Source organism: Canis lupus, chromosome X (assembly GCF_003254725.2).
Source record: "Canis lupus dingo isolate Sandy chromosome X, ASM325472v2, whole genome shotgun sequence".
In the NCBI taxonomy this organism is placed as follows: Eukaryota; Metazoa; Chordata; class Mammalia; order Carnivora; family Canidae; genus Canis; species Canis lupus.
Window position 1 is genome coordinate 58,139,434 of NC_064281.1, and position 17,829 is coordinate 58,157,262.

The following is a 17,829-nucleotide window of genomic DNA, read 5'->3' on the forward strand; positions in this document are numbered from 1 at the left end:
AAATGTAATATCTACATATGGATATCTACATATAAGTATAGACATAACTTATAAATTTGTATTTGGCAAGACCACATGCAAACTATTTGGGACAGAGAGATAGTTACTTGTGCATTTCTCAAAGCATATTCTAAAAAGATGAATTCACATTCCATTGGTACCATTTTCTTTTGTCTTACAACAGCCATGGTAAAGATGATCTTTCTAAACCCAAATGCCTCCTGGTATGCTTGGTACTTATTACCTATCACCAGTCTTTCATGAAAATAAGAATAGCCCTGTTCCAGCATGCATATAGGATCTCTTTGTGTGCTTGATTTAAAAGAGCCTTATCGTTAGGATGACCATAGAATTTTCTTGTCCAAACTGGGACAATTTTGAGGGTGAAGCAAGCATGCCAGGACAAGAGGTATAAACCACAACGTATGGCTGCACCACTTCTAGTCCTCCATAAAGGAAATGGTTTAACCTTGCTTCAAGGAAAATCAATCTCTGTGCCTTTTCTCAATGGAGGATGGCTTGGCATTACTCTAGCAATCAGGCCCACGGTATAATCTTGGTATCTAACCTCTAAACCCCCTCAGGTGAAATATTAGGAGTAGCTCCTTGCTTAGCTAGTTGTGTTAATACTTGAAATGGGCTACTACGGGACAAAGATGTAACTTTTTAAACATGGCTTGGGGGGGTTTGAGAAAACAGTAGATAATTGTTTATATCAAAGTAATCTTACTGGGGATGGATAAGATGACTTATTGAGGTGCCTTTTAGACAAGCAAAAATTATATGCATAGTCGTTGGTCCTGAAGACTTCAGTCCTTTTTCTTCCAGAGAACAAGGAAGGGAAAGACATCAGGTCATAGTGCTTATCTGCAGAAAAACACAGACCAAAAAGAGCACATTCCCTAGTAGAGGCCTGCAAATCACCAAGGGCAGTGAAAGACTGAAGGGAAAAGAAGCAAAGAGCATCCTCATCCCTTTTACTATAGCTGGCCCAGGAAAGGCCCTACTATCAGTATAAGAGTTTTTCCCCACCATACTCCATTCTCCAGGCTGACCCCATCAGACTAGATTTTCTCAAGGTTGTGATGTGCTTACTGTTGCAGAAGAGTCAGTGTTGCTTGAACAAGAAAGGAATGTTGACCTCTGCCTAAAATGAAATTTTCTTGGTGAGAGAAAAGGTCTGAAGTTAAAGGTAGGTCCAAGTGATGATGCAATCTCATCCAGTGCCCTTTGTTTTGTTTTCAAGCAGCCCTGGAAAATGGCACAAAGAGCCTGGTGAGTCCTTTATGTCCAACCCTATGACCTTGGGCTTGAAATGGTGCTTTCTGGTGGAGAAACTATTAATGAGGGAGCTAGTTGATGGGCAACTTTTCATAGGAGGTAAAGGGCGAAAATAAAGAAAAAATCAAAATGCTGAAACCTGAAATCTTGTTGCATTATTTTTTTTCTTGTGCAAATAGGTGTTTGCGTTAAAATATGGAAACAAGACCTTTGGGCAGAAAGACCTACACTGTGACTGTGAGGAGCGATTGATTATATGCTTTTAAATTGAGGAGGTAGAGATAAAGGAAGTTTCTAAAGGGATTATCATATGTTAAAGAAGACTTACTGGATCCTGGAGGTCTGCTATTGTCACTAAAATGTTTAAGAGGGCAAAAGCAGGGAAGCCAGATGACCTCCTCCTTATTATATCATTTCCCTTCCCTGTCATCCACTTTGGTTCTTCTCTCTTTTTGGTTGCTACAAGCAGGAACACTTAAACCACGTATTTGTCACCAGATGAATAAGTTTAAAGACAATGTAACAATCAAAGGCCAGTTAGAATCTCTTTCTCTCCCTTTAGTAAGGTATTTGGAGGAAAAAATAAGTATTCACTAGAACTGGACTTAGGAACAGAGAAAATGCAATCAATGAATGCTTGTTGGCTAGAATTGGTTAAATAAATACTTTGGTGAAACCAGGATCTCCATGGTGATTGTGTCAGATAAGCACATCTTTGAGTGTTTAAGATCCAGCACTTATCACTTTACTCATCTGTTTTCTTCCACTTAAACACAGGTAACGCCACCATATCTTTAGTTTTCTCTGTTCACTGGGTAGTTTACAGGTAATCAGAGGATTATGAAAAAATAGAAAAAGGGAGAAAAGAGGCAGTGAGGCAGAGAGTAAGTGGCAGCGTTTCACTTTGCAACAGGGTGTTAAAGGTGTGCGTGTGTGTATGTGTGTGTTGGTGTATGCATGTGTGTGTGTGTGTGTGTGTGTGTGTGCATGCGCCTGTGTGTTTTAAAAAGCATTGATGCATCAAAGATTTATTCACTGAACAGGTTGATTTATTTAACAAACTTGACATATGTCAAATTCTACCATGTGCTTACATAATTGTTACCCATTAATCAAAGCTATTATTTAGTCAAATATTTGTTTTAAAAGTATTTTCCTTTAAATGACTTTTTCTAGTCCACTGCACAATCAATCAGTGGTTCATTTTTATTCTGTTTTGTTTTGTTATGTTAACAACAGCTATTTTGAATTTAATCTTCTAGGGCCATTTCATCTTCACCCAAAATCTATTCCTTTTTTCCTTAGTAACAAATTTCTGGTTAAAATCACATCATAGGGAAAAATTTAAAAATATCTACAAGGCCCTTTCATGTTATTGTATTTTACATTCTTGATTTCCAAAAAAATAGCAGTTTCTCAACATACTGTTAAAATCAGATATCTGAATACTGCTAACCTAAGAAACTGGTTATCAGGACAAAAGGGCATGATTTTCATGGGTGAGTGCATGTTTGTGGAGTGTAGAAAGGTGGTTGGGACAGCTAGGGGTGAGCTAATTGGGTAATTAGAATAAAGGAAAGTAAATGGAGTCAAATTCCAATTCTTAAATTTTGTTGAATCATGCTATTCCACCTGAACACACGTGTACAAAAAAATTATATTTTGTTCAACTCAAATGTATGTAATTGGGAGGTAAAATATTGGGAGATATTTCTGAGAAACAAAAATGTCTAATCACTAGCTACCAGTTTGAGTTCTTCTATTGTAAATATGCCATTTGCAAAAGCAAGAGGCTCATTTTGATCTCCCAGGTCAAGGTGTGAGGACTAGGAAAGATGGGGGGGTGGGAGGAAGGGAAATCCCACCACCACACAAGTAAATCTTTGACCTAGTAAGCAAATACGTTTTTGTTGTTACTGCTGGGTAAAATGTACAAGTCTTCCAGAAATTAGACAGTGTAATAAAAATGTACCAGCCCAAATTTAAATTGCTCACTAGACAGATGGTTAATTATATTCACAGCCACATATTTCACTGGGATAGTTTCAGACACTCAGCCAGTTTTATTTGATTATCCAGTTTCCCAGTTAATATGTAAAATGACAGTTACTTTGGGGTTTTTCTGTTCCCTTCTAAAAATATATTTTAAATAAGGGTAAATTCTCCTCAGCCACGAGAACATCACTGCTGTAAATAAAGTGTTGGATTATGGCACCCTACGTGTAAAAGATGTAAGAGAGATTCATCCCCTGAAACCCAAACGGTTTCTGTAGTTCAGAGAAGACTATTGGAACACCTTTTCGCACCAAAGAAAATATTTCAGGAACTATCAGCACACTCTGCTCCTCCGCCAAAAACAACCGAGGAGATATTTAAATCACTGGTTGACATGCTTTCGATGCTTTTTAAAAACAGCTTTAGCAGCCCTACACAAATCATGTCTCTTCAGATAAGAGTCTAGAAAATGGAACGTTAGGAAAACGTTAGGAAAAGGCCACATAGCTAAGTACACTGCTGTGCACAGAATTCAACAATATGCTAGGAGCCAAAACCCAAAAGCAAAATATGAAACCCACTGACTCCAAAACGCAACCAGAAGCTAGGCAAAAATCAAGTGTGCCAATGTTGAAATGGAGACGCTATGTATATGTGTGTGTATATATATATATATATATATATATATATATATATATATATATTTTTTTTTTTTTTTAACTTCAAAAGAGACAGGAAACCTTGCGCGGGTGATTCGGTCCCTCACGAATCAGACAGAGAAGCAGTCATGCTGAAACCACTGGATTCCTCAGCAGAACGGCGCCAACTCAGCGGCGCGTTTTCCATACTTTCCCGGAGCAGGCCCGCTCCCCACGCCAGCTCGCGGCCTCCCAGCCCTGCGGGTGTGCTAGACCCGAGCGAAGGTGTGCAGCGGGGCGAGGCAGAGAGAGGCACCAAAAGCCACGCAGGAAAGTGTGTCAATTTGATCCCCACCGAAATCGGGAAGGGACCGAGGGCCAATTTCCGCGAAGGTCACAGCCTCGGCGAGGCTCATTGGGACGCCCAGCACACACTCGCCCGCGGCCCTTGGTCGGGTGGCGCGTGCTGGGGAGCGCTCAGTGGTTGGCAGGGCAGCCCCAAGCGCGTAGGGGGCGCTGGCGACCGTACTTCGCACCTTTGCCGCTTTGGCCCTGGCTCCCAGTCGCGGCCGCCGCGTGGGTCTTCCCGCTCGCACGGAAGCGTGCCGTGTTGGTGCCAGTTCCCTGGCCAGGATCTCTCCGGCACCAGCCCGAAAGGAGGAGGCACACTGCTGTCTTCGATTGCCGGGCTGTGTGTATGTCAGCGCCAAGGCTCCGGCCCGCTCGCTTCCCCTCCCCCCTCTCCCGGCGCAAGCAGAGGCCTTTCCTAGATTGCAGTGCCTATCAGGGCTAGCCGAGATCTCTCGCCCTTACTGCCTCGCTCCCTCGTACACAGACACACAAATGCACGCCATTCTCACACAGAGATCTTGCCTTCCTTTTTCCCTTCCTTCTCTTTTATCTTGGCTTCCCCCAATTCGTTCCACCCCTTGCCATCTTGAGCCAGCGGGGGAGCCTGAGAGAAGGCCAGGGAGCTGGTTGGTAACGCTCGTACTCACCTCGCAGGCCGACTCAGGAGGCGCAAGTCGCTGGCAGGCTCAGGCAGCCGGCGCTGGAACTAGCGCGGTCGCAGTCAAGGCTTGACTGCCGCCGTCGCTGCAGCTGCTAGAGCCGCCGCCGCCGCCGCCGCCGCCGCCGCCGCCGCCGCCGCTGCTACTGCTGCCACCGCCGCCGCCGCCTCTGCCTCAGCTCCATGCGCCAGGCCCGCCAGGTGGACGCGCCTGTGTCCCTAAGGCGCCGCTGCCGCTGCCGCCGCAGTGCTAGAAGGAGTCAGAGCTGTCGGGATCTGGCCCTGAAACTCAGCACCTCAGTGACTCTGGGCCGCTCTCGTGGTCCGTGCTTTGGGTGCACCACCGCTCGCTCGGCCCGGGCTACCTCAGCTGCGGGCTGCGCGCGCGGCGCTGGAGCCCTCTCAGTGCGGTGGCTGCGGCGGTCCGCGGGAGGGAGAGAGGAGGAGGGCGGCTGCTACTGTCGCTGTAGTCGTTAAAGCTATTGCTAAATGCTGCTACTGCCGCTACCGCTACTGCTACTGGTGTGGCGGTGGCGGCTGCTGATGCTGATGCTACTGGTTTTCCGTCCCGGGTTCTCCCCCTACCTCGTCCCCCCTCCCCCCTCCCCCCTCCTCCTCCTCCTTCTCCTCCCTCCTCTGCTTTTCTCAGAGCCTCGGCGGGCGCTGCCTAGTCTCCTCTTCTCCCTGAGATGCCTCTGCCCATTCAAAAAGGTGCCCAGAGTGGGATTGCCTCGGCTGCCACCATCGCTATTGCCCCTGCCATTGTTTCCTCTAACACGGTTGTTCTTGCTGGCTACGTTCCCCCCTCTACCTCCCTTCCCCACCGCAGCCTTTCCTTTCCTTCCTGCTCTCTCCACCTTGTCTAGGGTCCCTTCCCCACGTGCCCCCTCCCACTCTGTCCGTCTGTCCCTCCCTCCCCTTAGGCGCCCGGGAGCGCGCACTGCGCGGCCACCTGTCATAAAGGGCGCGCACCCCCCTTCCCCACCCCACCCCGCCCCCCACTCACATTCTTGCAGCCAGCCGGGTCCACCGCGCCAGTGGCGCGTTCTTTCCTAGGCAAACCCACAGACGGACACCCCTCTCCCACACCTTTTAGGGCAGTTACATGTACAGAGAGGGGCGCTCTGAAGTTTGGGGAAGAATAGTCCAATGGCTTCTTTCACCAGGCATCCAACCGTTCAATCTCTGCCTACCCTTAACTTCAGAGCCTAGGCCCCCAGGGGGGTGGGTCATGTAGGGTTGGATGAAGGGCCATTCCCCAGAGAATTGGAAGGGGGAGTTTTATGGAATAAAGAAGGAGAGGGAAACATGAATACACCGGGAAGGAAAAGGAATCTGCCTGACATCAGTCATTGAGAAATCCCTTAGCTGATCCTTACCCTTCAGAATTCCTGGGACCCCGATGGTAAATGGCAATGGATTGTCAAGCAGCTTAGAAGGGATAGTTTAGTACCCTGAAGCCCTGGGTGTAAGGTTAGGGCCTGAGCCTCTGAACCACTACCACTAGGAGCCAGGGCAAGTGATGGAAAGGTTGGTGCTAGAACAGAAGGGGTAAAACTAAGTTACTTTGTGTACACTTGCTCCAGCAGCCCACTGTCAAAGCACAGCTTCTTCAGTCAGGGCCCAATTTTAGGTTTCTCTGCTGCCACAGCTGCAGCCTCATTTTGCTGCCATCACTCAGGCTGTGAGACTGGATTTGTGGAACTTCTCACCCTCACATTCAACAGAGCCTCTATGGCCTGTCACCACCACCCGTCAAAATAGCACGGTGGGGGGATTTCTCCATCCCTAGTAAAGTATAAGAGGCAAATGTTCTAGATATCCCATTGTCAACAAAATATGGGGTTTTCCTTATCAAGTTTGAGATACTCTCCATGGGTCTTTCACTGATGAACAATAAAGTGTCTGTCAGGGCATAAGGGCCTTTTTACAATTTGTCATCTCCATGCCTTGGTCTTTTAACATGCCATCTGCTTGGAACATTCTTGTCCTTTTCCCCTCATGCTTTATATCTCTGAAACTCATCCATAAATAATAGCTCATCCTTAAATAATGGACACTTCCTGAGTCCTTATTATGAGCCAGATACTGTGTTAAGCAATTTACACAAGTTATTTTACTTAATCCTCACAATTGTATTACTCTTACTTTACAATTGAGAAAATTGGGTCACAAAGAAGTTAGATATACACATCTTGAGAATAGAAACAATATTTTCTTTATCTTGCATTTGTTTACCTCAGGCAGTGAGGTAAATATGAGGGAAAAAAAGATTTGGTTTTTGCCCTCAAAAACGAAAACAAATATTAAACATGTGAAATCCTAACCATGTATTGGCTGGATCTCAATGGCCACAATAAATTGCTCTTTACCCATTGTTAGAAAGCATATTGTTTTCATTGTATTAACCACATATGCTAGTCTTCCTTTTTAAAGTTAGTCGTTTTTTAGTCACCAGTCATAACTTGTGGCAGTGCTGTCACCTAAAGACTACCAGGAACACACCTATAGGTGAAAAAGGTTTATTACTTGTTACAGTGAGGGAGAATGCACATCATAGATATAATGGGCTGAGCTGTGTCCCCTCACAAATTTAAATGTTGAAGACCTAACCCCCAATACCTCAGAAGGTGACTGTATTTGGAGGTAGGATTTTTAAAGAGTTAAGTTAAAATGAGGCAGTTCTGGTGGGACCAAATTCACCCTGACTTGTGTTCTTATAAGAGGAGAAAATTTGTATACGCAAAGACACCCCAGGAGCATATGCATACAGAGAAAAGACAATGTGAGGACACAACAAAAAGCCATTTGCAAGCCAAAGAGAGAAGTTAGAAGAGAAACCAAATGTGCCAATACCTTTATATTGGACTTCTAGCCTCCAGAAATGTGAGAAAATAAATTTCTGTTGTTGAACCACTCAGTCTGTGGTATTTTGTTATGGTAGCCCTAGCGGACTAATATAATAAGGAATCATGAGTTGTCTTAGTAAAAGGGTGGTAGAAAGGACTTATTACAGGTTTTGGGCTTTGGTTGGGTAATTTGGAGGAGAGTCTTAGAAAGTAGGAGTTCATTCTGTATTAAATGCCATCAGCAAGCAAGGGCAATTCTATCATTTGGCATATTAATAAATCTTATCTATAAGATTTGGGTAGACTAAAGTAGGGATAAAGCTTTTGTGGGTGGTATAGTGACCTTGTTTTTGTTTATGCTTAAACTCATTATGAAGTATCCTTGTTTTGTTTCACTTTATCATGTTCTCAGAGTAACCTTGTCTGATGTTGGTATTTTGTGAGATTGTGTATATCCAACAGAAAAACAACACGGCCTGCCTGTGAGTGCCAAGCCAGGTTTCTTGTATCAGGAGCTGCTTTTATTTTCTCATATGTGACTACTTAATATCACTTATTAGTTGTAACTAACTTGGTCTTAGACAAGTTACTTTACTTCTCTGTGCCTCAGTTTCCCCATCTATAACTGAGAGAAATGAAAATAAACAGGGCTGTTGTGGGAACTAAATGAAAGAATATATATGATATCCTTTGAACACTGCTGGGTATATACACAGCATTCATTGGATGTGGGCTATTATCCATTTTTATTTTCTCCAACAAACACTTGAGCTCAAATTACATATTGTTATAGTTATGTATTGGTACTTTCTCCTTGCTATACTGTGAGCCTCTTGAGGGCAGGAATATTGTCTACCACCATAGTAATAATAGCTAACTTCTATTGAGTGCTTTCAATGGGCAAGGCACTGTTGTTAGTTGTAGTTACTTCAAGAAAGCTTTTAAAGCTTTTGAGGCCCTATCTCTACCTATAGGCTAGCCTAGGTGCCTTCCTCTGTGCTCTCATTGCACCTGGGTTTACCTTAAATTATTATACTCAGCATATGATATTTACACTGTCTACTTATGTATCTTTTTCTCCTTCTATATTGTTCACTTAAAGAGAGGAGAACAGGTGCTTTTTAATTTACAAATAAAATATATTTATATTTAAGGTGTACATTGTGATGCTTTGATATATGTATACATTTTGAAATAGTTACCATAATCAAGCTAATTAACTCACCCATGACCTCACATACTTATAATTTTTTTTTTTGGTGTGAACACTTAAGATAAATTCTCTTAGCAAATTTCAAGTATAAGATACAACATCATTAACTATAGTTACTAAGCTGTACTTTAGATCTCCAGAACATACACATCCTGCATAACTGCAACTATGGCCTTTGACCAACACGTCCGCATTTCCCCAATCCCCAGCCTACAGTAAACACCATTCTATACTGTGTTTTTATGAATTGAACTTTTCAGATTCCACACAGAAGTGAGATCATGCAGTTTTCATCTTTATGTGTCTGGATTATTTCACTATAATGTCCTCCAGTTTCATCAATGTCACAAATGTCAAGTTTTCCTTCTTTTTAAAGGCTGAATAAAAAAAATAAATAAATAAAGGCTGAATAATCTCTCTCTTTCTCTCTCTCTCTCTCTCTCTCTCTCTCTCTCTCTGTGTGTGTGTGTGTGTGTGTGTGCATAATACTTTATCCATCTACAGACACTTAGGTTGTTTCCTTTCCTTGGCCATTATGAATAATGCTGCAATGGACATGGAAGTGTAGATATCTCTTCAAGATACTGATTTCACTTGACATCAGGTACTTTTAACTTTGATGTCCATGTCTGAGCACAGTACTAACAGAAGCACTCAACATAAAGGCACTGATCAGACTTTCACTACATTCTTTGTTTTGTCTAGGGTGAAACTCAGGTCAAGACAGCTGTCTTGGCCAACATCATCCCTTTCCCTGCGATTTTATTGACTAAAAATGTAGCAAAGGATCTCTTCTATAGTTTTTCTCCCTGTAAGGTAAATCTAAGGAGAGAATCATTGTGAGACCTCAATGCAAGAAGATGCCATTTAGAAACTATTGGTCCCTGCTATTTAACAATCCATTGCAGGATGTCCATTGGTGTAAATTAAAGTCATGAAAGTATATGAGACTAAGACCTAGAATCTTGGGTTTTAGCCTTAATTTTGCCATTGACAAACTTGCAATATTCAGAAAATTACTGAATTTCTCTGACCCTCAGTTTTTCCCTGGGGGAAATTGAGAGAATAATCTGTTTACTGGCTAATACAGCTTGATAACAAAGATTAAAGAGCATTTACTGGGGTTTCTTTTTGGAGAAAACATTTAACTACTCCATTACTTCCATGTTACATGCCTGGATAATTTGTAGCCTCTGGAACTGGTACTCTAAAATGGCCACAGCCTTTCAGATACCAACCAAGTATCAAGGATGTTGGGGTTTTCAGCCTGCCATACTTCCTAACAGTCCCACCACTCAGACTGTTCTCAGTGAAGGTTAACTATAGTATCTGGAAATTTGAAGGGCATAAGAGATGCTGTCATCCTGTAGCTGGACCTGAGAAATTTCTTTTTATCATGCTGAGGACAGACACAGTATGTTTTTCAGCTCAACCTTATGTTCTCCTTATCCCAAAGCAGTGAAACAAGGTGAATGAGAAAATACCATTATCACAGTATCATGTACGTATACAAGGGAGAAAACTACCATATTGCTTTTCATATTATGTGCCATAATTGGGCCTGGAGACTACATACCAATCATAATAATGATGCCTGAATGGGACTTTATGCCACCTTTCCCTGGTGAATTCCAAAGAATGGCCCAAAGGAACTCTGGAAATCCAGATCTGAAACCAGCATTGCCTGTTCCTCTTATTTCAGAGACAGCACTCAGCACATTGAGGGCTTCCATTAAATAGAATGGAACTCAGTATTTCCCTCCCTTGTCCTAAATTGCATTAAAAAACCATGGCTCACTCTGGAAAACTGTGTGGAGATTCCTCAAAGAGTTAAAAATAAATCTGCCCTACGACCCAGCAATTGCACTGTTGGGGATTTACCCCAAAGATTCAGATGCAATGAAACGCCGGGACACCTGCATCCCGATGTTTCTAGCAGCAATGTCCACAATAGCCAAACTGTGGAAGGAGCCTCGGTGTCCATCGAAAGATGAATGGATAAAGAAGATGTGGTTTATGTATACAATGGAATATTACTCAGCCATTAGAAACGACAAATACCCACCATTTGCTTCAACGTGGATGGAACTGGAGGGTATAATGCTGAGTGAAGTAAGTCAATCGGAGAGGGACAAACATTATATGTTCTCATTCATTTGGGGAATATAAATAATAGTGAAAGGGAATATAGGGGAAGGGAGAAAAAATGTGTGGGAAATATCAGAAAGGGAGACAGAACATAAAGATTCCTAACTCTGGGAAACGAACTAGGGGTGATGGAAGGGGAGGAGGGCGGGGGGTGGGGGTGAATGGGTGACGGGCACTGAGGGGGGCACTTGACAGGATGAGCACTGGGTGTTATTCTGTATGTTGGCAAATTGAACACCAATAAAAAATAAATTTATTATTAAAAATAAATAAATAAATAATAAATAAATAAATAAATATCCTTGGCTTTCTCCCTCATGACAATAGACAGATGCTTCTTTTTTTCCCTTCAGCAGCCCTAGGAGGGGCAAGGGGAATCCTCATTCTGGGAGTTATTCAGCTAGTGTTTGGCTGGGGCCCTGTGTTAGGTCTCAGGAGGAGAAAAAAGAGACAGTTAAAGGCATATTACTACCTCAAGAAGCATATAGTCTATGAGCCTAGGCATGAAAACACAGGAAAGCAATACTCAGGTTGTGCAAAATGAGGGCTGAGTGAGAGGTAAGAATAAGTCAGGGCCTCTTTGGTCAGGAGACCAAAGGAGTTTGAGAGTCCCCTGGCATGCACCAGGTGTGGTGACCCAGAGGGAGAAATAGAACAGTGAGGAGAATATATTGAGCATGGGGAACAGCTTGAGCTGAAGAAGTTCTGAGACAGGATAGTAAGAAATGTATTTGGGAATCAGTGACATGTATAGTGTGGCTGGAGCCAGGGCCCACTCTAGTTGCCAAATTTGGGTAGGTTGAATGGAGCCAGACTGGGGAGGTTTTGGAACTCTAGGATATTTTACCCTTGAATTCTTGCTCTTGACTTTATAAATGTGGACAATAAAGGTCATGGCCACAAACCAGATAGATAGCTAGATGCACTGAATCTTTGGGTTCAGATAATAGCAATGATGAGCATTTATGAATTATGATAAGTGTTCACACACATCATGGTGTTTGTTCATGACAATCTATTTAAAAACAATGCCTCAATGCAAATATTTCCCTCCTTAAAACCTACTTCCTTAAGTCTTAAAACAAACAAATATGTTCTGTTGGTTGAACTCCTTGTCTTTATGGTGGTAGAGCTGAGTTGCAACAGCTGAGCCCACAAATTGAGACAAGATGAGCAAAGTGCTGGTTCCAGTCCAGAGTGTTTAGGGTGTCCTGACCCCATTTGCCCAGCATGCTCAGGTGCCTTGGCTGCTGTGTTCAAAGCCAGCCTAGGTAGAAACAGTTTCTGCTACTCTCTTTCAGGGTGAGCCTTTGGAACATGCTGAGACAGGATGAGTGACTCAACGTTAGGGAATTGAGGCCTGGAGAAAACCATTTCCATCCTGTGTTGCCAAGAGCCATTGGAGAAGCCCTAGATGAAGTCACAGGCCAAATGTTTATGGCCTGGCAGCACTGAGGAGGTCCTGAGCAACATAGGAGTGGAACTGTGGGTGATGAGGAAGTGTGTCCGGACTCAAGGCAGGACCTTGGACAGGGATCAGCAGGCTGAAATACAGCGCGCGCTCTCTCTCTCTTTTTTTTTTTTTTCAAATAGCTTCGTTCTTTTTTTTAATTTTTTTATTTTTTTTATTGGAGTTCAATTTGCCAACATATAGCATAACACCCAGTGCTCATCCCGCCAAGTGCTCCCCTCAGTGCCCATCACCCAGTCACCCCAAGCCTTTGTCCACCTCCCCTTCCACTACCCTTATTTCCCAGAATTAGGTGTCTCTCATGTTTTGTCACCCTCACTGATATTTTCACTCATTTTCTCTCCTTTCCCTTTATTCCCTTTCACTAATTTTTATATTCCCCAAATGAATGAGACCATATAATGTTTGTCCTTTTCCAATTGACTTATTTCACTCAGCATAATACCCTCCAGGTCCCTCCACATCGAAGGAAATGGTAGGTATTTGTCGTTTCTAATGGCTGAGTAATATTCCATTGTATACATATACCACATCTTCTTTATCCATTCATCTTTCCATGGACACCGAGGCTCTTTCCACAGGTTGGCTATTGTGGACATTGCTGCTATAAACATCGGGATGCAGGTGTCCCGGCGTTTCACTGCATTTGTATCTTTGGGGTAAATCCCCAGCAGTGCAATTGCTGGGTCATAGGGCAGATCTATTTTTAACTCTTTGAGGAACCTCCACACAGTTTTCCAGAGTGGCTGTACCAGTTCACATTCCCACCAACAGTGCAAGAGGGTTCCCCTTTCTACACAACCTCTCCAACATTTGTGGTTTCCTGCCTTGTTAATTTTCCCCATTCTCACTGGTGTGAGGTGGTATCTCATTGTGGTTTTGATTTGTATTTCCCTGATGGCAAGTGATGCGGAGCACTTTCTCACGTGCTTGTTGGCCATGTGTATGTCTTCCTCTGTGAGGTTTCTGTTCATGTCTTTTGCCCATGAAGTACAGCTCTGCAGCAGGCAGCTGTGCACCCAAGTGGCATGGCAATCTGTGGATAATGTGTCGAATGTATGATGTGGGTTTTGGGCTTCCCTTGGTTAAGCACCACCCAGAGTGTCCTGCACAGTGTGAGCTCCCACAGGCACAGACTCACAGGTCTTATTCAGTGTGGGGGGTATTAGAAGTGCCCAAATGTACACTGTTGGAAATTGCAATGTAGTCTCATGGTTTTAACAGTAGTCCTAGAGTAAGGACACCCAGCCAGACTGAGCTCAACTAGCCCTAGAAACATTTGGTTCAGAGCTTCTGGACATGCTTACCTCTTCTCCTTTAAGGAAAGGACCTTAAAGGACTCCTTTGCATATAAACATCCAACACCTCAGGGACACTTGGGTGGCTCAGTGGTTGAGCGTTTGCCTTTGGCTCAGGGTGTGATCCTGGGGTCCGGGATCAAGTCCCACATTGGGTTCCTTGCAGGGAGTCTGCTTCTCCCTCTGTCCCTGTTTCTGCCTCTCTCTTCCTCTGTGTCTCTCCTGAATAAATAAATAAAATATTTTTTAAAAAATCCAACACCTCAGAGTGTACCTCATTCCCACATCCCCACCAACCCAGGTAGAGGGAAGCAGGGTAAGCTGTGTTGTAGTAGAAAAACACTGGACTTAGAATCAAATGAGCTTGGGTTCTACCCCTTGCTGATATGATCCTGGGTGGTTCACTGAGTCTTCTCAAAGCCATAATCTCCTCATCTGTAGAAAGAGGCTAATAATAATAATCTCTACCTCACAGAGAACTTGTGAGAAGTTCATGAATTAAGGTATATAGAAACACCTGGCAAAAGACTTCTAATATAGTGGCATATAATAAATGCATCTATGCTTGTACTTCAGAAGTTTCTAACATCTCCCTTTCTGCAGGAAGGCTCTCCCAGGTCATTGATGGAGAAGTTGTGAGCTTCCTTCTATCTACATTAGCAGTTCCCATAATATTCTCCTTTTGCCCTGTTAACAGCTGCTGCTCCTTCTGCTAATTTTGATAATGGTGGTAATGATGGTGACAGTTATAGTATAATGTGTTGAGTAATGACTGGCTCATACCATAGAAAAAATAATATAAAAATAATATAGGTAAAGGAAAATGAGAGAAAATTACGAAGGACACAGAAGCTCTGGCTGGGTTTGAAGCCTATCCTTTCCTGAACTAGTCTCTTTGGTTCCATCCACGTAGGTAATTGTGCCAAATCCCCAAGGACATTGCTCTGGGAATTATGCAGACTTTAAGTAGATCCTGCTCAGTATGAAGGATGTATTTTAAAAGAGTAAGTGCGGAACAAGGCAAGAAAAGAGTGTTCCCATTCATCTAGCACAAACACTCCCCAAGAATCCTTTTTGGTTATGCACAAACCAATCCATTGGCATCTAAGAAATATGGAATCAACACACTTCCCTGTGTGGTTTTGTTCAGAGTAGTCAGTGAGTGTCCTCATCTTTGTTAAATAACAGGGCATTCTCTCTGCCTATTAAAATCCTTCTCTTCCTTTAAGGTCTAGTTGAAGTGTCCTATCCTTTCCAAGGCCTTTCTTTAATCTTCCTGTATTACTTCCCCAGAGCAATAAGTTACCATAAACTTGGTGGCTTAAAACAACAGAAATTTATTCTTTCACAGTTCTGGAGCCCAAAAGTCTGAAATCAAAGTGTTGGTAGGGCTATGCTCCCCTCAAGGCTCTAAGGAAGAATCCTTCCTTGCGTCTTCCAACTTCTGCGGCTCCTGGTATTCCTTGGCTGGTGTCGACATAACTATAATCTCTGCCTCCATCTTCACATGACCTTCTTGCCTGTATATCAATTGTTTATCTTCTTATATGGACACTTGTCATTGGATTTAGGTCTTATCTAGTTAATCCAGGATGATGTTATCTTGAGGTCCATTACTTAATTACATCTACAAAAACCTCTTTTCCAGATAAATTAACATTCACAAGTATCAGACATTAAAACTTGGACATATCTTTTTAGGGGCCACCACTCATCCTCCAAGACTGAATTAATATCCCATTCTTTTGAATTTACACAGCAAATTCTGTCTTCTATATCATAAGTGTGTGAATACAAGTCTATCTCTCTGACCAGAAAGCATATTATTCAATGCCAGGAGCTATGTCTTATTCATCTCTGTGTAACCCGTTGTATATGCCAGTGCCTGACATTTATTAGGTATTCAATTAATTGTTGTTGATATTTCAAAATGTTTGATTTACCTTTCACTTCCAGGATAAAGGGAAGCAGCTGTGGAAGGCAGGCTTGGGGCAACAATTGCTACCTAACCATCAGAGTTGCAATGTAGAATAAGTGCCTGCCTCTGGGAGAGTATTGGCTCCTCTATCACCAGGAGGCAATTGTAACTCCCTGTAGTATTATTGTTCAAACAGCAAGGATTTCTTGAGAGTTCCTAAGTCAAACTATCTGTCTCCTTTAGCGTATCTTTAAAATTTACCAATTAATTAATTTAGTTAATTGAGCTTTTATGTGCCAGACACTAGGCTCAGCCTAATATGGAGATACATATATCCACTAGATATAGGTATTGCCCTTTATAAGCTTCGAGTCTATCCAGAAAGGAAACATACACACATGACATTTATGGGGCCAGATATAATCATCTACAAATAGGTATGACTGATGTACATCTGCTAAGGATACGTGAGAGAACCCATCGCCTAAATAGAATTTAGAACCATGGACTCAGCCAGGGAAGCCTGACTTTTTTTTGGAAATGTCCATGGTCTTTGGGTTTCCTATGATACGATACTAACTACCTAGGGCACATATACTCTGCCCATCTCATGGATCAAAATAAAACATGTATGACTACCACATTCTAGCCACTAGCCCTTTAAACACAAAAGTAACTCAATTCTTTACTCTATATCGAAGTCCTTAGAGGTTAAGGTAAACCCCAAGAGGTCTATTTGCATGATGTTTCCATGGCAGACACACACTACCTACCCACTGTGGGAGACATTGTTAATAGGATTTTAGAACTGGCAATCCAGGATCCCAGACGGTGGAGTTAAGATGCTTGAATAAAGTATTAAGCTTGAACAGGCTGCCTGAAACTCCTGGAATGAAGTACGGGAGAGTGAAGTAAGGAGTCGAGAGTTAAAGTATTTATGTTCCCCTTTGGGGCCCAGAGATTAAAAGAAAAGGAGCTAAGAAAAGGATGGGGGCTGGATACAGGAAAATAGTTTTCCTCACATATTCTCCCATGTAAACTAATGAAAAGTAGCCGTGGGGGTGAGAGGATGGAAGGAGGAGTCCTGGCACCAAACTAATCAGGGGAAGGATTTGAGCCAAGTGGCTGAACACTGAAGCTGAAAAGGAAACTCTTTAGCTTTCCTATGGTGCTATATAGTTTTGGCCCATGAGATTTATAATATTACCAGTGCACACGTGTATGGTGCTTTGTAATTTATAAAGTTATTTCACATATACTTTAACATAACCTTTAAAGATTGAAAAGAGTGACTAAATTCATACCTCCACATGATGTCAGAATTCCATGTTATCCATTTCATTTGGAACATAGTGTGGATAAAATGACAATTATTATATACTTACCATTTAACAGGAGTGGAAACAAGCCAAGAGGGGCAAGTGACTTAGCCCAGTCACATAGTTAATAAGTGATGAAGTTGAACCCTTACCAGAAATACTCAACTACTTGCTGTTCCCGGAAGCTGAATGTTTTTTCATGCTCCTATGCTTTTGCACAAGTTCCTTGTTCTTCCTGGCATGTCCTTCCGTCCTTCTCTGATGATCTGCTGCTCACCTATCAAGGCCTAACTTAAGTGCCACCTCCTTATCCTACCCCCAAAGAATAATTGGATATTTATGCTGGGCTCTTATGACACACAATATAGTATAAATCTCTACTAAAGCACTTTATTTCCACATATTACAAGTACTTGAGCATGTGTCTGCTCCCACAATGAACTGAAAATTTCTATCTCCTTGAGGGCAGGAACTTACTTCCTTCTCTTTACTCCTGTAATCTTCAGTCAGTGCTAAGCACTTATACTTGAAGGATAAAATGTCTAAATAAGTGAATGAGCTGAAGTTTTCATGCATACTTTTAAGCCAGCCATGCATGGCCTCACAGATGGATTTTCCTAATGGATGTCTCCAGAGAATGATTGATTCTTTTTGAGTCTTGTTTAGTCAACATGTTTATCAAAAATCTGA

General features: G+C 42.6%; 1 protein-coding gene across 2 annotated transcripts in view; it reads right to left on the reverse strand.

Moving 5' to 3' along the window:
* The window catches only part of NEXMIF (neurite extension and migration factor), a 133,631-nt gene extending 128,578 nt beyond the window's left edge, over positions 1 to 5,053 (reverse strand). For both annotated transcript variants that reach the window (XM_035712123.2, XM_025466219.3), the window contains exon 1: positions 4,913 to 5,053. The gene's annotated coding sequence lies outside the window, so the exon portion shown is untranslated. The remainder of the gene's footprint in view (positions 1 to 4,912) is intronic.
* Between the last annotated feature and the right edge of the window lie 12,776 nt (positions 5,054 to 17,829).